The following is a 25,164-nucleotide window of genomic DNA, read 5'->3' as shown; positions in this document are numbered from 1 at the left end:
GTATTTTTATTTACATGTTCTTGTATCTACTCTTTAAAGTACCTATTCGTCGGTCTAAATTATTCGTGAATATAAATAGTTATTTCCACAACTTTGTTCTTGTAATCAACCTACCTTTACCTAATACTTACCTAATATTTATTTAGATTATTTTGCAATTAAATTATTATCACTAATGTTTCCCTGTCTATGTAAATTATTATTAACAATAACGTATTAATTGTTTTACATAATTTATGTCCATACTTTTTCCATTTCTTGTTTTCATTTAAATGATGTTTGACCTGTCAAAAACGTTTCTACGTTGAAGACATTTATGTATTTGTATTTTGCTTGCCTTATTTAAAATGAGTTCAAGTAGTGTTGGAACTTTATGATCATAGATAAGACCAGACTTTTGCTTTGTTTTTAAAATTCCAAGAAAATATCCGTCTGTCTGAAGGCAAATCCCACTCAAATTACTCCATAAAAATAAGTAAGAATAATTGGGCATTAATGTTAAGTATTTCTAAGAATTTTATTTAAGTGTTTCTATAAAAATGTCGTCTTTCATCTTCCTTTTTTTCTGTTACTCCAAAAGAAATAGAAATGAAACGTCCCCATTTTCTTCGCAGGTAACGATCTCTCGATATGAGGGAACACTTTGTACAGCATATAAGCCTGTGGTTACTACGTTACCAATCCCTTCCAATTTCCTTTGCCGCAAGCAAGCAATGTCTTGTATTTTTCCAAAGCAAACCGAATAATAGTATAAACTTCGTCCCACGTATGAAAAATATTAGAGATACAATAATATCGCCCTCCTTTATGAAGCTCTTCTCCGATGGCAGTAATACACTAAAGAAAAGTTTCAAGAATAATGTTTTGTGTGAAAATAAACACAAGTGGAACGTTTGCTAGCGATATTTCAAAAGTTTACAGATTTTACCCCCCCACACTCAAAGACTTAAACGTTTGTGCTGGATGTATACAAACGATCTCGCAGGTACCTACTACATACAAAAACATCAACATAATTATCGAATGTTTACACACAACATTATTACTTATGTGCGTTGATTATTTCAATAGTCAATTGGTATATTTATCATTATTTATCAATCGGTATGTCTTAATGAGCAGAAAATTGTATTTTAAACAATCGGCGTAATATATTATAGTCAAAACATTGTTTTTCTCATTTCGACTTTTACGCTGAAAAAACCGTAAAAATAAAATACGTTTTATCTTAGGGCCCATTAGCCATTTAATGAGCCGCTGTATCCATAACTAACGTGGGTTTTTCTTTAAACAGATGATTTGTTTTCCAAACATGCTGCATTCTAAGCTAATGAGTTCTAGCTGCGCAATTCACCTGTGCCTTCTGCAGTCCTGTTAGATTAGCATTTATGTTTTACATTGTTTTTTTATTCTATTTGTGTTCGTTTGATTCAGTTTAGTATATTCCGAATGCAACTGTGTATATTTGATGCATGAATCCTGGTTTAAGTTCCTGTAGCCAGGAGCGTTTTGATCCGACTGGCAATATGCGGAGTGCCACTTTGACGGACTTACTGATTTTACGCGGTAAAGCGAGTACTGCTCGAAGCTTTACTAAATCCCTTCCTTTATACACTTGCGCGGCCCGAAGTTTGACTGACACTGCAACAAACTCCTCCCCATGTTTCTCAGTACTCATAAAGCTTTGGTACGAGCTTTCCGTTGTATTATTACCTAAAGTGCTTTTGAATTTTTCCATAAACATTTTTTAATTGCTCTCAAATGTGTGCTCCGCTTCCAGCAACAAACGTCCGCTTCTTTTTATCTCTTTTATCTGTCTTTTTCGTTGCTTTTTCTATTTGTTCCTTCTTGCGCCGACAGTTTCGCAGGAAGAACTCGGTATGTTGGAAATTCAATTCGATAAATGAAATTTCAAGCTTCTGAGTATTAACGTTAAATCCTTATTAAATTTAATTTATCAAACTTCTTGCATTATTCTTCTTTTTTGTTGCGGCATGTGCTACTGGTATACCATTTTCAGCGTATTAATTTGATATATTTATGAGACAAAGAAAAAAAAATAGAATAAGGTATTACAGAGATGGAGAACATAATTTTAATGAAGAAAAAAATGGATGTCTAGGCATTTACAAAGTTTATGACCTGTCATTGGTTGGTTTGTTTAACTCACTGTTTCTTAATCGACAAACTATAAAATATTGATTAAAATAATCCGTTTTACGCTTCAAATGTCCATGAAGACTGAAAATTTTGTCATAAAAAAAAATAAATGTAGGGTTTTCCATTAAGGGCGCTTGAACTTTAAATTGAAAAAAAAAATTGTGTTTGAGATGTCATTTTTTTAAATAATATTATTTAAAAGAGTATTCGATTACATTATGCATGAAATATGAAACTGGCCAAATGGCCGCCGTGGCTTCACTGGACAGCGCATATCCGAGAGGTCTAATTTTCGACTATTCGACCGCATAATTAAAGCTCCATATCATTGATGGCATTGTTTATGATAATTTTAAAGGCATCAAACGTCTGCGGTTTATTCGCATAGACCGGTGATTTAGCACAGAATCGCAAGAAAAAGTTTAATGGCGTTAAATCACACGATCATGTTGGCTAGTTGACGTCACCAAAATGCACGATAACCATGCCGTCGAATTTGTCGTTCATTGTTGCATAAGCTGTGTTGCACGCAGCGCCGTCTTGTTGGAACCACATGTCGTTAAGATCCATATATTCCAATTTAGGCCACCGAAAATGGGTTATCATCGACCCGTACTTTCCGCCGTTGACAGTTTTAGCGGTGCCAGCTTCATTTTGGAAGAAGTAAGGACTAATGACCCTGCCGGACTAAAATCCACTCTAAAAAATAACGTTTTCTAGGTTCATTCACAATTGATGGATCCCATGTGAATTATTATCTCCTCAATTGTGACAGTTTTTCTTGTTTACATAGCCATTCATCCAAAAATGGGCCTCGCCGCTAAATTTGGTTTTTCGTCCGAAATATACTTCGAACCGAGCACTCATTTTGATAGTAAATTTTAACGATTTGCATGCATCGCTCAACACTGCAACTTTCTATAATGATTTGCCCAACATTTATTATAACCTTCAAATTTGTCAGCTGTAGTTTTACTAACATGGCCACTATACACTGTCGAAAGCGCATTTGCAAAAACCACTACATCACGCGGCGGATTCGAACCTTTGTATTAATTAAAATTATCTACAGTTAATTGACAATACTTGATGTTGATGGACGAAGTAAATCAATCCTAAGTACTTACTGAAAGCTTTATAAAAGGAGACCACCGTGCAATATGTAGGTTAAAGGCAGTTGTACTGCCGGTCAAATTGAAATGAAATAATTTGCAGTAGGTAGGTACTGTATTTTTTTAAAACAAAGTCTATCTCTAAATTTATTTCAACAGAGAGGAAAAACATTTTTGCCATGGGGAATCTGCCCACATCCATATTTTCTCAACTTGTCATTGGGTTTTTTATCGTGAAAAAAAAGAGCTGAAATCTTGAGGTAGGTGAGATTCATCTGGCTGAATTATTTCACCACCTAGGCAACGCCTTAAAACACTTCCATAGGGAGTAAAATTCAGCCTATCTACAAACATTGAGACGTACTCAAAACATTGTTGGAAGTCTATCCCAGCTGCGTCTGGAGTAGAAGTTTCACGTTTCGACGTATTTTATTAACCTTTTCTCTTTGTAAACAATATTTAAGGGTGTTTTCCCTCGCCGGAAGTTGCGAGTTTTTCTCGCATCTCCTTCTATTTCAACACTCCTTCAGTCATACTCCATTTCCGGTTTCCCTGGGGACTTTCTCCGCCTCCCCAGCAACGTACTTTCATTTTTTTATCCCTCTCTTAACGTCCTCCAGAAAATAAATATAATAATTATAAGCCTCGCTTTAAAAGAATATTTTCCGACCTTTCCGATTAGGTTTTTAAAATTCCTACGCCAAAGCGGAATTAAAACGTTTAAAAATAAAATAAATTTCATCTTTCGACTTGGCTGAACACACAAATATTCTTTATACTATTCGCCATTTTTTGGATCCATCAAAAAACATTTCAAAAGTACATTTGAAAAAACATGTTTAGGTGTAAAAACGATATGTTTAAAAATGAAATACTTTATTGCATGGTGTTTTTTTGTATTTTCAGTTGATACGAATTTATTATTTGTACTTGAGGATTTCCGACAGTTTCGGCATATTTTTTCTTAGGAAAATCTGATTTATAGCTACAATTATTTATTGTCTGTACTAGGAATTTCATTGATTGCATTCATTTTATAAACTATCGAAATATGACGCAATTGCTTGACCAATTCGCTATGACGAGCACCATTTGGTTCGTTTAAGTGTAAAAAAAAAACTTTGAAAAACACTCAAAAATATTAACTTGACTTATTTTTATGGGATTCTGTTAAAATTAAATGAATATATCATTTCTATCCAAAATATACCGTTTCCTTAGAGCAGTGGTTCTTAACCGGTGCTCCGCGGGGTGCTCCGCGAGCTTGTTGCAAATGCTTCGCGAAAATATGAAAACCAAAATTTAATGTTGACGAAAGTAAAGGTGTGGATGATTTTGTACAATGTTTTCGAAATTATATCTAGTGTGCTAAATGGCATATTTAGTCGATATTTTTGATAACTTGAATAGCGTCAATGCCAGCATTCAAGGAAGAAAAGAAAATAAATTGACCTCCACTAACAAATTGACAGCATTTTCGAAAAAAGTAACTTTTTGGAAAAATCTCATTTTAGAAAAAAAAGAGTAGCTATGTTACTTTCGTTAAATGAAAACACTGCCGAGAAAATTATTTTAGCCATAACAGAACTTTATTGGAAGAAAATATTGAATATTACTTTCCTTCAATAAATATAGAAAATTATGACTGGAAACGAAATCCCTTTGCGGCAATTTATACTTCCAGGGATACATCTAATTATGAATTTTCGTATCAAGAAGAAGAACAATGAATTACTCTATCAACAGATCGTCCTCTAAAAATAAAATTCTCAGAAATTACTCTGGATGAATTTTGGATTTTTGTTCAAGACGAAAGCTCTCTCCATAAGGCCACTGAAAATTTTATTACAATTTTCAACCTCATATTTGTGTGAGCTAGGTTTCTCGACGTTTACCAATATAAAAACGAAGAAACGCGAAAGACTTAGCAATTTGGATGAAGAAATGAGAGTAGCTATATCAAATATTAGACCTAATATCGCTAAAACTTGTAAAAGCCGGCAAGCTCAGGTGTCACATTAAATCATTTTCGCCGCAAATAAAGGTTTCGAACATAATTAAGGTTTCAGCTACTTTACTTCACGAAAGTCAACAGATGGAAGAGTTGAGGAAATGCGGATGTTTAAACATAGGCAGAATGGTAAATGTTACACAGTGTGTAAAGTGGCCACTTAAACCAGCCAATGACAGCCTTGTAAATTCCTAGACTCACATATTTCCTTCTCAAAAATGTTTTCCCTCTCTGTTGCAACAAATTTTTAAAAAAACATTGCCTGTACAAACCAGATAGCGCTGGTTTCCTGCTGAGCGATGATTGTAATCAAAACGTCAATTAGCGGTGCCGTCATTTGCAGGACAGCCGCCATAGCGGTACAAACAGTTGTAGAACGTTTTTTCTGGCATAGCGGTGTCCGAAAATGTGATTCGAACTAGCGAAAATGAAAGGTTTTGCAAGGAAATCATGAAAATTTTTAAATTACACTAAACTTTTTGACTTATGATGACTCCTCTTGAAATAGGTGTTCCTTATAATCTATACCTAAATCGTCTATTATTCGCAGAACGATACAGTTTAAAAAAAAAAAGTTTGGTTAAAATTTGGTGGTCATTACGGCCGCTAGATAACGCCCCGCTTTCTTTAAATTGACAAGACGACAGTCTTGTTACGCCCACCGCATGTCATGGTCGCTCGATAATAACACCGTTCTCTTAGAAAACTATAGTTAAGATCCATTACGCTGATTGTATAGTAAATAAGTGATGATCCAAGTGTTTTTTTTATTATTAATTTTTATTTACATATACTCAGTCTGTACCTTACCTCCCACGGAACAAAAAATATCCAAAAACGATGCTATATTGTAGTGCTACTAAGCGCCGTTGGGTGACAGGGGGGAAGTGATGATTTATACATAACATCGGTCCACTGATAAAACCCTTAAATGCAATTTTGCTTATTCTGAGAAGAATCCATTAAAATGTTCAACTCGACCGAAGTATTTTCTGGTCTTGTGTGTGGTTGTTTGATTCATATTATGGACATATTGTTTTTCTTACTTTACATTGTTTCAATGGATGATATTTCGTAGAAAAATATCTGGTAAATGGAATTAATGTTTTTTGTCATTTAGAGGGTTTTATCAGTATACCGACAATATTCACATAAAAATTTCATATTGGAAATGATTTTTGAAATTCAATTTTGATTATTTTTTTAACATAAGTGAATATTAACTTGGACTAAAAGTTATATTGTCTTACCCTTTTTATTATTTGTACTTTTTTGTTAATTGTTCTTTACATTGTATAGAATCGACTTCGGCGGTATTGACATCTTTGTGTGACATTTCACGCGTGTGAAATGGTTTGCATTATCACGAGTGCTTGACGTACAAAACAATATGAATGTATTTCAGCTTTCGCAATCATACGGTTGAGTTTATAGTGGTTCTTCACATGGCGTTATAGGGAGGCTTTAGGCTAGCGTCGTCTGGCCTGAACACCACTGAACAGTGTGGGATAATGCCAAGCCATTTGGCTCAAGTGCCGGCGGCGTCGCGACGCCGGAAGTGTGTACGAATTAGTGGACACTGCTGTGCGGCACCTACCCCACGGCATGAGACAGGCTGGGCTTTTTACACAGGGTCAAACTAATTTGATTCAATTCAACAAATAAAAAAGATAACATTATTCAATATCATTAGTGATTTAAACGACCTGTAAACAATCAACACGTGGAGGTTATAAGTGGGATATTACAAATGTATTATTAATTTAATGTCATGGAAAACGCCGTACTGTACTCTCAAATATTATTTTGGGAATAAAAAATATATTTGCAATATTATAAACAACGTAAAAATTCAAGTTTTTCGTATCTGGGCGAAATGAAGAATATAGTTTTGTGTTTAAAATAGAGGCAAGCACAGGTAGGTAGATTTCACAGTTACAGTTTTCACTAAGTATGGTTTTTTTTGGGTCATCCTATACAAGTTGGATTCGTTCCGACGTTTGGCTGCCGCAGAGCCATCTTCAAGGTTAACTATGTGTTGTGTAGAAAAATAATGTGTTTATGTAATAGTTTTTGTACTGTGTTGCAGTCAGCAGAAGGTACATTTAGTGTTATTTTGTGTATCGTTTCGGCACTACTGCCGGGAATCATGTTGACACCAACACGCTATTTTTTCGCCTTCGAACCAGAGATTTTACAACAACCCAGAAACTGCAGTGCACAAATAATAACAAAAGAGGTCATAGAAATACACTGATATCAAAATAACATAAACAGAGACGGGCTTAAATTTAACTCAATACGGATCCCGGCACTACATAAGACTAATTACAAAATGACACTGAATCCAGTGCCGACTGCGACACTTTTTTTTTACACAACATATTTATGGTTTACCCTGAAGATGGCTCCTGCGCTAACCAAACCGTATACTTGTAATGGAATGAATTTAACCTATACGTCATGGATGGCCAAGGTTTTATCCACGACGGGCGACCTGCTTTCGACATTTTTGCCGGCAGTCTACTGACCCTAAAAGTAGTAATTGAATTGAAAATAACAAAGATAGTACCAAAACCAATTAGATATCGAGTTATTTTAATAACAGCAATTAATGCTGACTTCAGACAAACACAAAAATAGTACGTAAATAAAACAAGACGTTCTTTTATTTTAGTTTTATAAACGTAAGTAATATGATTATTATTAATTTTACAATTCGTAAATATTAACTATTTATGTAGTATCCGAGGGCGCGCTGGAAACATGGCATTGCATATTTTCAGCAAATTTACCATAACTCGTTTTAACTATTCGTAAACGTGTTGCCAAACAGTCATCTGTCAATCGGGAGCGACGTTTTGTTTTAATTGAAATCCTTCTAGAAAATGTAGATTCGGAGAGGTAAGTGGATAAAAAAAAATACCAATACGCCGCACATTTCCATGAACATAGATATTTTTTTTCACAAAGTAAATTTTCATAAAAACAAGAAAGGCGGGCGACTAGGGATGGATAACGCGGTCGACCGCGGTCAGCGCTTTGGCCACCCATCCACCACTTGATGCGGATAGGGAAACGATGAAAATCTTTACCCATGAATTACAATGCAACTTTTTTTACAAGATTTATTTAAAAATTCGTTTATTTACTGCCATTGCCGGGAGCTATTTTCAATTGATTTTTTCTCGAATTATAAAGAAGGTTCTTTTATCAAATCGATAAATAATTTCAGCCAACATGAAACAATCCATTTTTACTAAGGCGCTCGTTTTCGTCAGGAAGTTGACCGTTTGCCACTTTTAGTTCAGGGCCCGTAATTTATTTGATCATGTGCGGGCAGTTATTTGAAGCAAGGTGTGTGGTCTGTAATTGTGTTATGTCACTGCACAGTGCTTCAATTACTCTGACGTGAGGCCGCGCCTGTCTCTTGTGAAGTACTTTTATTCCCTTTTTACTAGGAAAATTACTGTGTAGTTTCAGTATTTCGTTCAAAAATGTTAATAAAAGTACTTTTGAATTCCACATTCGAACACTTAAAAATATCTATAAAATACATTGGACCGTGTCGTGGTCCCTATGTAGTGTCGCGGACTAACGGATCAAAGGCTCGAATCCGATCTGCCGAATAAATGAAAAATTATTGAGTTATTTACAAATGTTTTGGTTTTTTTCTAGATATTTCTTGATAAATCTCCAATTTTAAAATTCAATTTTTACTTTGTTATTTTTCCATGTTTTCTTTGCCCATCTTTAAAGTGATAAATATTACTTAGTCCCAATTTTAGTCTAGTAAAAAAACGTTTCTAACATGAAGATTTTTTTTTCAAATTATTTGTAATCATAATATGTTGTCTGTCCCTAAATTTAATACTTACCTGATGTTCTTGCCTTCTAAAACCTCGTCAAAAATAGAATAAAAGTTGAAAATGTTGTAAAAGATAAAGCATAAAAGTAAAAATATTACTAGAAATAAGGATAAAATAAGGCTGCTATTAAAAAAAAGAATCCCAAAATTGCATTATGTAAGAAGGTTTATAAATGTATAAATATATGCCTGGATGTATGAAGAACTAAAAGAGTTTGAATAAATGTAAAATAATGTAAACATCAATGTTTGATTATGTCCAAATGCTTGCAGACTGGCTGGATTTCCTCCCTAGGGAGTTGTTCATATTTAAATTTATTTCAACAGAGAGGGAAAAATTTTTGAGAAGGGAATATGGAAGTCTAGGCATTTACAGGGCTTATGACCTGTCATTGGCTGGTTTCCCACGTGATAAAGGTTTCAGCTCTTTTACTTCACAAAAGTCAACAGATGGAAGAGTTGAGGAAATGTGGATGTTCAAACATAGGCAGAATGGTGAATGTTACACAGTGTGTAAAGTGGCCACTTAAACCAGCCAATGACAGGTCATAAGCCCTGTAAATGCCTAGACTTCCATATTCCCTTCTCAAAAATTTTTCCCTCTCTGTTGAAATAAATTTAAATAATGTAAACATCTTAAGATAATAATAAGGATGGGAATACCATCCTTATTTTACCACTACAATAAAGATGGTATTTTTATCCGTATTCTACCACTATACTTTGGTATAACTTTTTATGAAGTTTATTAGTAAGGCCTTAATTAAGTTAACTTAAGAAAGAAATTTAAAAAAAAAAACATGTTGTAAAATATACCAGTTCTAAAGATGCCTACTTGCGAAGCGGTCGTCGGTCAAAGAAAACAAAATAAAATCTAACCAAAAAAAATATATATATGATATTTTATTAAAATCATTATTTACAACAATTTAAAAATGATTTAAAAATTTATGTGTATCGCAAGATCATTTAAAAAAAACCATGTATCACTAACCTTTTACTGCTCATAGAGCCATATCTGGCTTGAAGTCTAAAAGTGAAAATGTATTTTTTCTTTATTCTTAAGAAAGCTATCGCGTCAGCGTGTTATAAGTTATAAGGTCATGAAGTGCCAAATATGGCCAAGTTGGGTTTTGAAGGCATGTAAGACTATATATAACTCGATTTATTTTACTTCTCAATTTAAAAAATACATACGTATAATATTATATTATTATTATCATTCTTCTAAGTCTTCTCCATAACCGATATTTTTAAAACCGAAAATAAAAATCACGCGGGAAGAGAATAATGTTCACATGCTTATTTACGTTGTACTCGTATACTCGGATATCTCAATATTGTTTTAATACTGAATTGGATAATTTCATCTTATTTTGTAAACCTTATTAATTTGCTCTAAGCATACTCTAACTTTACCGAAGCAGGTATGTATACAATATACAGCGTCTTGTTTGGAAACCGGTACTATAAAATTAATTAGGCCTTTCTCTTATTCAGTCATACTTCAGATGAGTTAATCGGCTTAGTGATGGAAAACTCGCGAAATCGATACATTATAATTTGGGGCTCCATCTTGTGCCCCGAAGAGTCGTGGGTTAGTAAAGGAGGAGGGGGTAGTCTAGGAGATTTGAGCCCCCACCCTAGGGGTATGTAACCGTAGAACCAAGTCACCATTACAACGTGTAGATAATTTAGTTTGTTGTTCACGTGTTGTTTGCAATCGAGATATCCTTATTCAACCTTAAATTGGGTCAAATGAAATCGTAATTTTATGTTTTTTATAATTAAAATAATTTTATTACTATCACAATCAAATCCTTACCCGCACCCGATGGTGAAGAGGGCACTGCTTTGGTAAGGCAACGCGTCTTTTGCTGCAGCTTTAAGTCCATGGACAATTAGTTTAGTGAAACCACTCCCTCCACATGCAGCGTACTAAAAACATTTCCACTATCAATAAACGAGACTTTAAAAATTTCTTTTTCATTTTTATATTTTAATTTTTTATTCAGATAGCAAATATGAGTATCCAATATTACTACTAAATACAATTTTTATATTAATGAAATACATATATTTACATTAATGTTTTCCATTACGCAAAAGAAAAACTATTCTTGTGTGCATAGTGGGGAGTGGCTTCTTAAAATAGTTTGTTTACTTTGTTTTTATTTGAATAAAATACAAATTACAAAAAAAAATAAACGGTGTTTTTAATCAGTGCTACACAAAAAAGAATTATAAATGTAACCTTTCACTTCTTTCTTAAACATGTTGTATTCCTAACTGCACTTTTTATTTATTTTTTGTTCATTTCATGAAGGAAAAATATTCCTCTGTAAGTATAATGATGTTGTACTGTAGTTGTTCTTAATTTGGGAATTAAGATATTACCACCTGTTCTAGGTCGCGTACTTACGTTTTGTGACGTAGAAACAATGCTTTGTATTTAATTGAAGCAAACAATTCTTTTTAATAGCAATTTCATACCTAAAACTTTAATTTTTTTAAATAATTAAACAGTGGGAAAAGTAGACGGTTTTTTTAAAATAACGTTTATCATTAATTTTTGTATTTTTTCTATCGGTAAAATATTTGTGTTAAAAGCACCACCCCATCCGATTATTCCGTACTGTAATATGGATTGGGCTAATGCAAAGTAAATCGATTTTAATTTTTCGATGGTTAATATATTCCTTAATCTAATAAATACATATTTAAGTTTTCTCATTCTCATAAACCGCGACAATTATTTCATTAGACTCTTCTGCTTTCGTTGCCGCTTTCACTGTGGGTTAAGCAAATCGTATGTTGGTTTATGTCGGATATTGTAATTTTTACTCATGACGACATTGCAAACACGAACGATAGCAAAAACTATGTTTAATTATTAAATACTTTTGTGTAAAACCATCTTTGAAAACAAACATTTCATCTCAACCCTCTGTGACGGAGAAATTGGGGAGCGAAGCACTTACCGTTGCTTCTTTATCCGTCGGCCATATTATTAGTCAAGCAAAACAAGAGACAAAACCAACATTAGATAAAACATACTCTTTTACCACTTGTGAAATTGTGCAATAACATAAAAATTCAAATAAGACAACTTTTCTCGATAAACATTTGTTTATTAAATAAAAACATTGATCAACCTACATCGAATTTTGTGACATGTAAGTCTCATTCTTGTTTCGAAAATAGAAGTTTCAAAAATTTTGGGAAGAATTCTACAAGGTATCTAAGTAAAAAAAAATAATTTTAAAATTTTATATAAATCTAGATCAAATGAAAAACCTACAACATTCCTGTCGGAGAGCATTCTTAGGTAATTTATTTTACACAATTAATTAAGAATTCAGTTATCTACAACAATAAGTGAAAAATTTCAATCGGTAGCAAATTGGTTTGCACCTTCAAACCTATCTTTAAATAAAGATAATTAATAAAAAATGCATCTTCGGCCAAATCAAGCATCCCCATTAAATTGAAATATAATAATTAATTCTAAAATAATAAATTTTGTTTTTACACTTAAAAAAATATGTTTTAGGAAAATGGTAAATGCCAATTACCTGGCGACATTTGGGATGATTTTTATTAAATATTTTTTTTACAGCGACGTGCATTTATATAATGGAACTAAGTCTTATTGTTAAATCTAAACCTGAATATGTTATTGCACAAAAAAAGCCACTTTCATAACCCCAGGAATTCCATTGATGAATCAATCATGGCATGGTAGTCAAAGCTTATAATAAGCTTCCCAAAAAAATTAAAAGATAAATTGAACGTAGTTATGCAGAAAGCAGCTAGTCAACAATTTTGGAAAAATGAGATATTGATGTTATCGGGTACAGTAAGGTCGATTCTATGTTTTGCTAAAAATAGCCAGACCGCTTTCATACAAAAAACTGTATTAATCACCTTCGCAAGAAGATGTCGATCACAAAAACGGCATTTCTCAATTTGCAGAAAACACCCACAAAACTAGCAAAATCTTATGTTCCTTTAAAAATATTTTATACTGGTCAATTACATAATAATATTCTTGTTTGTAACATATAAAAAAACTAATGTATTCATTGTTTCTCGTTTGTTAAAGCCAAAAACATTCTTACTATTGTGTAGATTTTATAATTCACTCACAAAATGGCTATTATCTCAGTTTCACTTTTCTATGGCTGGCTTCTTTTTGTATAACTACGTTCAGTTGTACTAGATATCTTTCAAGAGTGTTAAAAATATTTGTAATAAATAAATGTTTCTATAATATAAATTAATAATAGGAAGATGCAATTGAATAAATTGAAATTTATTCAACGTAAAGACGTAAACGAAAGACACAAACATCCTTTTGACTGTTAGTACTTTGTTTACTTTTTGTTTATTAACTTTGTTATTTCTTTATTTTTTAAAATAGTTTTTTTTTTTAAATTTAATTTTCATAATTGTATTTTTTCAAGTTTTGTAGTAGAATTTAGGATTTGTAAACATAATTACGATGTTACGTCACCATAAACTAACGGATCGTCGTATTTCTTTCATAGAGATAGTTGGAAGACCAAGCTACTTGCAATTCCGATAAATTATGTCATTCCATCGAGAAAATTATTTTTGAAAAACAAAATATTTTATCGATAAACGACACAAGTAATCAATTACCTGAATATTTTCTCCCTAATACACCACGTGAGCGAAGCCGTGGGTAAACGCCAGTAAATACATATTTATATGTATATAAACATCCATTGTAAAACGGGCCCTGGGCCCCGTTTACAATGGGAAGCTAACATTAGATTTTATCTAAAAAGTAAAATTAGTTTTCTGTATACATAATTAACAGAATATACATAATTTTTTTTATTTTAAACATGTTAATTTAAAGCTTACCGATGAAGATACTTAAAATGTTCATGCAAATATACTAATTTTCGTAGACAAATGTGAATTTTTCTTTGTAGACAGTCGAAGATTCTGTTAACTTCCCATTGCAATTGGGGCCCTCATGAGTGAAGTACTCTCGATACACCAGTGGTACAACGTACAAACAATCGTCTGGTACATACAATCAATAATTCATTTATTTTTTATGCTCAAAGCATTAACTAATTGGTCAAACATTTTTATTAATGTATTAGTATTTAACCACTTACCGACTTTTATGTCTACCGGTTTGGAGACGTACCCGTCTCTTTGTCAGGACACTCACTGCACCAACATGCATATTACTTAAATACACTATCACCTTTACCGTCACTGTAGTATTCATAGTATTTTAGAAAAAATGTATGAATTACATTATAGGTGACGCTAAAGGTGATAGTGAATTTTAGTATTTGCATGTTGTTGTAGTGAATGTCCTGACGAAGAGACGGGTTCGTATCGAAACCGGTAGACATAAAAAGTCAGTAAGTGGTTCAGTACTAATATTTACTAACATTAATTAGTAAATTAATTGTTCGTATTTCGCGGCCGTTGTTTGATTCACGTACAGCGATTTCACTTTGTGCTTGAAACTTGACGTATTAATTCGGAATTAGCGGCACAGTTTACCCGTCTGTTTGTCTTGCCTCCTTTGGAGGGAATTTTTAATTTAAAGTTTTCGGACGTTCGGAAGATGGCGTCGTCTACTTACCGCGTCTCTGTAAAATAAAAGAAATCGCTCACTAATCTTGCATCGGAAATGCGAACTTTTTAAATTTCTACTAGCGGTTTTTCGGCATAATAATTTCCTCGTGCTTTGATTTCTAATTTGTCCTTTATTCTAATAACATATAGTAAACAAATCAGCTTATTGTATAAAGCAGTACTTTACTGTACTTAAAACAAGCAAAAAAATACTCTAAAGTTAAAATTAGGTAAATCTGCGTAGATCGCGCATCTGCATTAAAAGTATTTTTATGCACGAATGCAATTAATAAATGGAATATAGTTATATTTAACCTTGTTGTTGAATGAAATATTTTCTAGCTATTAACGGATGACAGCTTTCAAAGTTAAAATAAATTTATACCTAAAAAATAACGCTAATTTTTCAAAATAGATATATAATACAAAACATATTGATGAATTTGATTTTTTGAATATTGTTATATAGCTGGATAATTTATATGGCGCCATTTTTTTGAAAATCAGCTAAAGGGCGCTGCTTGCACGAGATTGTTATTTTACAATTCAACGTTAAACGCGATATAATTGCAATAAAGGTTTTAAAACAATATAGGTTTAACGGTATAAATATTGTGAAACAATGGGGGAAAATGTCACGGTCAATAACTACATAAATCACCTCACCCGGTATGATAATTACCTTTCTCATGAAAATAGACCGGATATAAAAAGAAGATCTAATTTGACTAAAATTGATTTAATCATCAATAGTATCACTAAATGTCAATTACAGAGATTTTCTCGTAAGGTAGAGAGTGACGCAAATGATTTATTTTGATGTCCATTGAAAGATAAAAAAAACCTTTAATTGGATTGCATTCTGTCCGTCGCAAGGCCCCCACCCTTGGGTCTAGGGTCCGGCGATCGAGTGTCGTAAAATTCTTCAAACATAGACCGATGGCTATTGGGAATAGGGCATAGGACCCGGGCTCAGTACCTCCTCCGTTATCCGTCGCATTGTTTGCTCGAATAACTCGAATTACCGTAACTCTACACCGCCTCGTCCAAACGGACGTACTTGGGGTAATATTATTAGTTACCCCCTTCTGCCTCCCCTCACGGTTTGCGCTTTGACCGTAAAGGGGATGTGTTGTGTTGTCCATACCCACGAACATAATTATTTTCTTAACCCACAACATTTATTTACTATGTAAGAAAGTGGGCGGTTTTTCTTCATCGAGTATGTTTTTCGTCACTTTTTCGATTGAATATTCGAGCTGTTCAACGAAACCGTGCCGACGAAATTAATATACATATGGTTTTCCTTTGATAATAATTTAGTTTGTCCGCTTCGTAATCTAGTGGTTAGTTCGTTAGATTATCGATTTTAAAATCGCGGTTTTGTTTCCTAGGATGTTTATAAATATATCATTATCGTCATTATTATCATTCTCTTTCCGCACCTGGTGATACATGCAGTGTTGCGCTGGTACAACAACCGCTGCGTATCTTGATTTTTTGTGTTACTTGATGATCAGTCTTACGCTTCCGGTGCCAGTCCAGGACCCGTATTACGATGAGAAGTTAAAAGAGTTATTTTTAACTATCTACAAAGTGGTATTGAATTTTCCGTATGAACAATTGGATATTTAAATAAAATATGTTTTTGAACACGTTCAATTACGGGTTTCCGACGATGATACTTCAAATTTTCGCACTAATATATACGATGGTGACTCGGAAAGTAGTACCCGTTTGGGAATATAAAAAAAAACAAATATGAACGTTTTATTTGCAATTAACACCTTTAAATACCCATCTAAATAGTCACCTGCTAGAAAATCAAATCATTTGTCGTAACGTGAGACGTGTTTTTGTATCCCAGCCTCATATTCCTCCGCCGCCAGTGTATTGAGATACGTAGTCACAGCTGCTTTCAGCTCTTTATCACTTTTAAATTTCTTTTCTGCCAAAAAGTCCTTGAGTTTTGTAAACATAGAGCAATCTAAAGGAGCCAAGTCTGGACTATAGGATGGATGGTTGAAAGTTCCCCATTTGAATCGTTGCACAAGTTGTTGTGTTGTGCCAGCCGTATGAGGCCTGGCATTATCGTGGAGGAGGATGAAAAGGAGCCAGTAGACATCGGACCTCGCCGTCGATTTTGAATCGCCCGCCGTAATTTCTTCAATGTCGCACAATACGCATTGGCATTGATACTGTCTCCGTGGGTCATGAAGTCAATGAGCAGTACACCTCGCCGATCCCAGTTTTGTGTAAGTTATGTTTGTTATGTTTATTTTTTTTTTTATTTATTTAATTTTACAATACGCCCAAGGGGCATTTACAAAAAATATACAGTTAAGTACAAACATAGTGCGTAAAAATTTAAAAGATAAACAATACATTTAGAAACAATAAGAAGCATACTGCCATGCAAAATAAGAAGTGAAACTTTACATAGTAAAAAGAAAAAAATTATTTTATATGGATATAATAAAAGTAATTGAATTAAAAAGCAAATTATAAGTAACTTGTAAAGAATTCAAACAAAAAAATAAATACATTTTCATATACTTATAAGTATAAAAATAAATATACAGGTAACTACCAACAAAGAAAGTAATAATTTTATAAATACACAACACATTAAAAGAAATAAAAAAAGATTTTATATACATGTAGAAACAATAAAAAGCAAACTGCAATGCAAAATAAAAAGCGAAACTTTGCATAAAAAAAAAAGATTAAAAATATGAATATAAGAACAAAAGTTTTAAGAAAATGTTTTTGTATATTTGGATACGTTTATTTATGTAAATTATTTGTTAACATATTTTTTTGAATAAAAAAACAGAGGCATTGAGGGGATCCTGGGGGGTGGGGACGACGTGTTGGCCTCTGTCCATACGTCCTCCTCCCCCCTTCTTAATCTGCATAGAGTTTGTATTCCTTAGGAATATTTATAATAACTTTCCTCTATGCGCAGCTGACAGAGAGTTCCTCAGGACTCTATAACAGCTGCGGGTGGATGGTGGGCTTAAGGGTCTCCCCTCAATGCCAGTTTAGCTTCGATTGACATATTCTTATTAGCAATTACTGTGCTTAGTGCTCCGTTCATTTTGTTGCCCGCATTCACTCTCCTTTCAACATCTTTATCTACTCTTCCATCTCTTGAAAACATACTTCCCAGTTACACAAATTCTTCTACTTGAATTAATTTTTCATGTAAACTTTGGTGAGAATTTAACCCGAGACCTCTTGCATTATATTTAAACGCTCTGAACACGGCATTCAAACAGAAGTAAAACACCCTTATGAAGTTATACTTAAATACTGTAGAGGCAAAAAAAGGTAAACAAAATTTTGTCCAAATGATATAGAACAGTAGAGGGGAAACACAGGTTTCCAACAATAGACAGCAAACATATTATATTATAAGAATCGTAGATAAATCCACGGTAAACTAATAACAATTTAGCAAAACATGGGCAGCCTTTTTATGGTCTGGGCCAGATCGCTAATATTCTATCGAGTTGCTGGTCGGAATTTTAAAATAACCATCCACAAATACAAAACAACTGGGTTCTAGAAGTCAGCGAACACCGTAAAAAATCACAGTTATTAAATCGAAGTTAAATAGACGTAATCCTACGCGGAAATACGTCATATGTGATGCTGTAATTGCACTGAAAATGTAAAAAACAAAACAGATATATCGTTGCATTTTTTATTACTATCTAATTTCTGGAATAAGTGTATAAATATATATATATTTTTATAATTCCCTTTCCGCATCTAATAATGCACAGGGCACTGCATTGGTACACCAATCGTAGCGTATCTTGATAATTTTTATTGCATGAAGGTAAGATGATCGGTCCTACGCTTCAGGTACCAGTCCTGGGACAATAAAATATTCTGGTGTGAAAACATTATTTTAAAGAAATATTTCATATTAACCATATCGGGAATCGAACCCGAGACCTCTTGCACGGTAGGCAAACGCGCTGACCACAACACCACTAGGCTGACAACAATAAATAATTACATTCTTAATTACATTTTAAGAAATTTTTACCGCTGCCAGCTTGTGTCGTATTTATGGTAAAGAGTTACCTACATAGAAATAAATATGAACTAAGGAAATATTTATGTCTCTTTCTTACATGAATGGATTGCATGCGCATTATTGCCTCCAACGGTGATTAGTTTGTAGGGGATAATATAAAAAATTGATGAATAATTGATCCATTTTACAAATTCCGGGTCATATTTGAACGTAAGGTATATTTTAATTTTCATGTTTTTTTTAGTTCAAATTAATAAGTCGATTTTATACGCACATATTGTAATACGAATGTATTTCTTATTTATCTTAATATATAATGTTGGTCTTATTTGTCAAAGGAAGGTGACATACGTCAATTTCCTGTATACAAGTCTTGTAGCTTCCAACATCAATTTCATTGTAATCTAAGAAGTCCACGAGACAATGTATCGAGTGGCTAATAAAATCCTTTGCGTCCACGCCCCAAGCAAAACAAATGTAACACAAAACGGGCGATCAATCATCGCGCTGAGCTGGCACACCCGGTACTAAAAACTACCACTCGACTTCACACATTACACGGATGAGAAAATGTAGGCAACCGATACACTTTAATTTTCTTTAATAACCTCGCCACACATACTATACTATGTGTATAAAACTGATTTTCTTAATAACCCTAAGATACGTATGAAACTAAACTACATTATTTTCAATACTTAAAGCATTAACTTTGTATTTTGGATATTTGTAGCACTAACTTTTTGGTTCATTGTTTTGTTTTAGAGGTATATATAAAATAACTTTGAACTAATGTTTTCGAGACGTACCGTTTCTTTGTCAGGACACTCACTTCACTAACATGCAAATACTAAAATACAACCACGAAGTTAGCTACAGTTTACAGCAATACAACGGACCATAGGTACTTAGGTCGAAAACTGGAAGCGCAAACCGAAACCTTCCGTTACACTTTGGCTGTTGTATTAAAAACCAAACCAAAAATTTGGAACGCTTTTGTTCTATGCAATAGAGCTAACAGGCATCTCATTATTACTATGAGATTAAAATACATATCGACTTGTTATACCATGCAACGCTTGAATTTTAATTTTGTGACTGTCATGTCAAAGCCCTCTGAGCCTGTATAATAAATAAAACTAAAAAATAACTCGCGGGCCGCACAAAAATGTAAATCGGGCCGCAGTTTGCGTAGACCTGCTCTAATTGGAGCTTATGAAATGTATCTTATAATTTTAAAATATCTGTTTTCTTTTGAATCAAAAATAAAATAACATTAAAAAAAATATAATCCGTTTTCAATCGAGCAATTTGTGTGTACATAAAATGATACATTTATACAAAGTTACTATGACTATCTAACTAGGGTTATTAACCCCGTTCTAAGCCAGTAAAAAAAACATTAAGAAATATATAGAAACAATAATAAAGATAGTAGACATAGTAAAAACCATAGAAAAATACGTAGTATAAAAATATATGTAGTAAAAAAAAACATAGGAACAAACCAATTTGAAAACCCAGTAAAATACGTAGTCAGAACAAAATACATAGTAAGAAACATAGTAAAAGACATAGTAAAAAACATATTTGAAAACCCAGTATTATTCTTATCCTTAGAGGTGGTGGTCAGTGCTATGCCTTAATCTACTGACGTCACTGCGACCCGTGAAGATCTATTGTGACGGGTTCTCGTGAATAGTTCTCGCCTTCCAAGCCCAGGTCTTTAAATAGTTTGGCTACTATATGGAAGGCGAGAATGATCATTTTGCTTAATCTCTCCCTCCAAGCCCAGCTCCGTAAAGTATCGGGCTATTAGGTAGGGAGCGAGCTCTTTAGCATCCCCAGGTTTAACCAGTGGTCCCCCGAAAATGAGACTTCTTTTATGATGTAAAGCATCACATTCACAAATAATTTGTTTACGTGTTTCCTCATCTGGGCTGCAGAACCTTCATATAGACGTCGATGGCAAACCTTTGCGAGTACCCTTTTATCAGTTCCTTTGCATGATGCTGACCAAGTACTTTTTGCCAAAGCATTACGCTTTGTCTACTGGCCCAAGACCTACGCTCGTAACGAGGAGCATATTTAGGCAACCCACAGTACGGCTCAGGGCTTATAGGGACTGTATCAGCTTCCAGCCTTGCCAATTCATCAGCTGCCTCGTTTTCGTCACCAACACAATTAAGGACCCGTAGGCATTCCACGGTGAATTTAGAATTAGTCTCGACAGAGCTCAGTGCTTTTAGAGCAGCTGACTGTCTGAGAGAATAGCAATTCTTTTGTTTTTGTGGGCAAATTTTCATGTGCGTAGGCATAGATGGGATAGAGTTCCGTTTGGAAGACAGTGGGAGAGAGCGTTAGGCTAATGGAGATCCTTTTAGCGGGTCTAACTCTGTGAATCCTAGGTGTAAATATGTGGGTATATTCTCCATTCATTGAACACAGTACACGTATGCAAAAGTTTAAAAAAAAAATGATCTAAAACAAGTTTGATAAAATAATAATTTTATCTTATTGAAAGAAACGGCACTTAGTGCCTTTTACCTATTCGTTGCATATACATTAAAATACATACATGTAAGTGGAATAATATGTAAAATATAGTATTTAAAACAAATTAATACTAAACATTTATTATACATATTGAGAAGTCAAAAAATTATATTACTAGTTATTAAATATTGATAAAAAAGAAAATATTTGGTCATAGAAATATTTTGAAACTGTTAAAAAAAAACTAAAAAAGCAATACATGTTAATAAATTAATTAAAAGAATTTTGAATTTAAATTCACTAAACGATAAAAAATATATACTAATTATTATTTAAACTACTGCTTAGGTAACTAGTTTTAATATACATAAAAACACAAAATTACATTCATAATTATTTTTTGTGTAGGACTGATTGAAAATACTGTATTTTTTTTTGTAGTTTCCATTTTATACTGTAAATATTTACTAATTAAAAATAAAATAAACATATTATTGTAAGACGTCACTCCCCATTATGTACTCAAAATTCTATTTTTCTTTTACGTAATGGGAAACGTTAATACATTTTTTTTTCTAAATAAACTTTTGAAAAAAAAACAATGACATTCATTAGACATAAAAGCAGTAATATTGCAACAAAAATATCACGTGACCGTTGCCGTCCGCTTCGTTTTTTTCTAAAAATGAATAATGCCAAAAATCGACACAGCACCGAGCGGAACGCCGCTAAGACGGGCGGACGAAAGAACTGGCATCATATTTCAACTGAAAAAATGTTTGCAATTGGTTGCTGCACATCGATAGGGACGAGGTTGTCTATTTTTTTAATGTTCGAGATTAGCAAAAATTTACAAATCTGCTTTCCTTCCATACTTAAACTTTTATTTGCTTTTTATATATCTTGATAATTTTATGTTTTTTTTATTATGTATTTTTGTATAATTTTGTTAAGTACGTACTATTATTTGGCATATGATTTATTGCTCCTATTTCTTACTATAGAATTGAGTGAGTTTCTAGAAAACATATCTCAATTATCATTTCAATTATGTTTTTATATATATATTCTCTTTCTGTTGATTTCAATGATACTTCTATTTTTTTTTTTAAATATAACTATATTTTACTATTATTTTGTTGATTTTAATGATACCATTATTTTGTATATTTGATTATGTGTGATTCTTAATTTGTATAATTTAAATTTTAAAAATTATTTCTGATTATCTTTTTTGCATTGTATTCCTTGGAATTTTATTACTTTTTACATTTACCTTTTTTTTCTAGATTGTTATTCTATGTCATTATAATTTGATCTAATTAATTTTACTATGTATTTTTATTGTTATTTATTGTAGCTTGACACGGGCATACCCTAAAAGGCTTAGGCCCGGTTGTTTGATCGTTAGTAATAGTAAAAAATCCGTAGTAATAGTAAAAAATGGACAAAATGGGTTGTTTCATCCATAGTAACTAACGGTGGATAGTAAAAGTCTTTAACCATTAGTTAAAAATTTTACCCGCCAATGTTGATGAGTAAAACGTAGAATAATCAAGATGGCGTCATTTTTTGACGTTTACCGGTTGTCGTTATTTGCTCACGTCTCTCAGTTTTGCTTTTATTTACGAATACGGAATAGATTACGCTTATTATGATCAATATAAATCGGAGGGTTCTTTCAATGATAACATTTTGTACTTATTGTCAAAAAAACGAAAACATTTTGAAAACGATTTGGCAGTATTATTCACCAAACCTCGGACGGACAATTTTGTGTCAGTCAAATCTTGTCTTCTTTTTAAAAATAATTCGGTTAAAGGTTTAAAAAAATGTTTTGGATATTTTTTTAAATTATAAATAATGGCATGAACAAAGAACATATAAATATTATATTATATTCCCACATTATAATATTCCAGAGCTAAAATTTGCTATCTTGTTGGATTGACAGTATTTTAGTTGTCATTTAATTTTTCTTGTCATTCTTGCTTTCAAATAAAATATTTAAATATTGTTATTGTAACTCGGATTTTATTTCATTAAATTGTATTAAAAAAAAACAATTGTAAGATTATGTTTACCGATGTTATTTCGTTGCGTTTACTCAGTACCCATGCCATGTTGTCACGTGGTTTAATTTGTTCGGTGTTTTGACGTTTTCAAAGTCACATTCCACAGTGTAACCATTTGTAAAAAATAAATAAAGAACAATATTCAATTTTTGAGCTTTGGAATCGAAAAACTAGTGGTTACATTTTACCATAGTAAAAATGCGGGTGAAAGAACGCACTGATAGTAGAACGATAGTAAAACCAAAATCGTTGGTAAATTAAACTATAGTAAAACTTTACTTTTACTAACGATCAAACAACCGGGCCTTAATAAGTTCATTAATAGTTAAACTAGTGTAATTTTGAATGAATAAATAAATAAATAAATTAAATAAATAAATAAACTGAATACTATCAAACGAAAATGGTCTTTAGAAAACAATGTTCGAAATGCTACTCTCCAAGTAGAAAAGCTTCAAATAATATCTGTAATCTGCGAGTGAACTCAGGAAGGAAAATATTCCTACTGGGTTTTGAGATGTTCAAATACCGTATACATTCTGTATGGAAAATAAGCTGCAGTAATCGGCCAGTTTCTTTCGCCCACTGTGGAACAAGCTGGGCGCTGGGTGCGTTTAAAGATGTTTTTATTTATTTTTTGATGAATATATAAACAGTGACGTTATTTTATAATAAATATAAATTATTTTATATATTTTCCCATCGTTAAAACTACTATAAAACATTATTATTGGTAGTAAAATATAATAGTAAGCTGCGCATTATTGATTATGTAGACGATTCGCCCTTGCAAGGAAACTCCTCTTCCAGAATCAGTGTCTAAATGACTCCTGATAGTTGTGGGAGCCTCACTTTAGGAGGCGCCGTCCCCAGACCCTGAGCCCCGGATGCGGAAGCCATGGACATCGGACAAAATGGCATGGGTCGTCCTGATTTTGTCGCTATAAACTGTGACTCTGTCCCTACTAAATGCATGTACAATGTTGTTAATAAAAAAAAAAAATTAAAAAAATGTTCCATGAAATTCGTTTATTTAATACGCATTCAATTTTTTCATGTTTATTAATTTTGTAGCATATTTATGAAGTCAAAGAGTACAATCACGGTGGGTGTTTTGTATATAACGGACGGGTTTATTTTCACCGCAAAAAAAGCAAAAGCTGAATGTCGGATTTTGTAAAGAAAAACATGGAGATTAATGAAAAATATGATCAGTCGCATTACGCAATAATGCGAAAACTTTCCGCTTTTTTCAAATTCTTCTTACAAATTTAAAATCAAATGCGGAAAGATTGACGTACCTACTCCTGTTTATAAATGAAGGGTACACAATATAAAGGAAGGATGTTAATTTTTATGTTTAAAATTAATAATCGTTCGCAGTTCACGTGTTCTACATTCCTGTTTTATTAACTTTGACATTAAAGGCTCTACTTTCCAAGATAATTGAACAAGAAAAAATGCGGACCGAGCCATACAGGATGGATGTCAGATTAATACTGGAAGTAAAGCGATAATTTAGTATTAATAAAAAAACATTTTAGATGCTTTAAAACGGTATATGCTATTTACATTAATCGGGTTCCTTTTTATTTTTACGTTTATTTTAATGTCCAATAGGTTTGAAAACTTAATATATTTTAACATTCATCCTTTATATCCTGTACCCTTCATATGTTGGTATATTCTCGCCATAGTAAACATCTTACAGCCTCCCTTATATGAAATTATATAACATGGGAGAAATTGAAAACCACCCT

General features: G+C 32.8%; 1 protein-coding gene across 1 annotated transcript in view; it reads left to right on the top strand.

Moving 5' to 3' along the window:
* Positions 1 to 25,164, top strand: part of LOC148284167 (membralin-like) — a 382,657-nt gene that overhangs the window by 97,223 nt on the left and 260,270 nt on the right. The window lies entirely within an intron of this gene.

The sequence above is a fragment of the Micrasema longulum genome, unplaced genomic scaffold (genome assembly GCF_059751315.1).
Source record: "Micrasema longulum isolate JH-2025_06_02 unplaced genomic scaffold, ASM5975131v1 h1tg000142l, whole genome shotgun sequence".
Taxonomy (NCBI): domain Eukaryota; kingdom Metazoa; phylum Arthropoda; class Insecta; order Trichoptera; family Brachycentridae; genus Micrasema; species Micrasema longulum.
The sequence above is the reverse complement of the archived record's forward strand: the minus strand, read 5'-3'. Positions and strand labels throughout refer to the sequence as shown.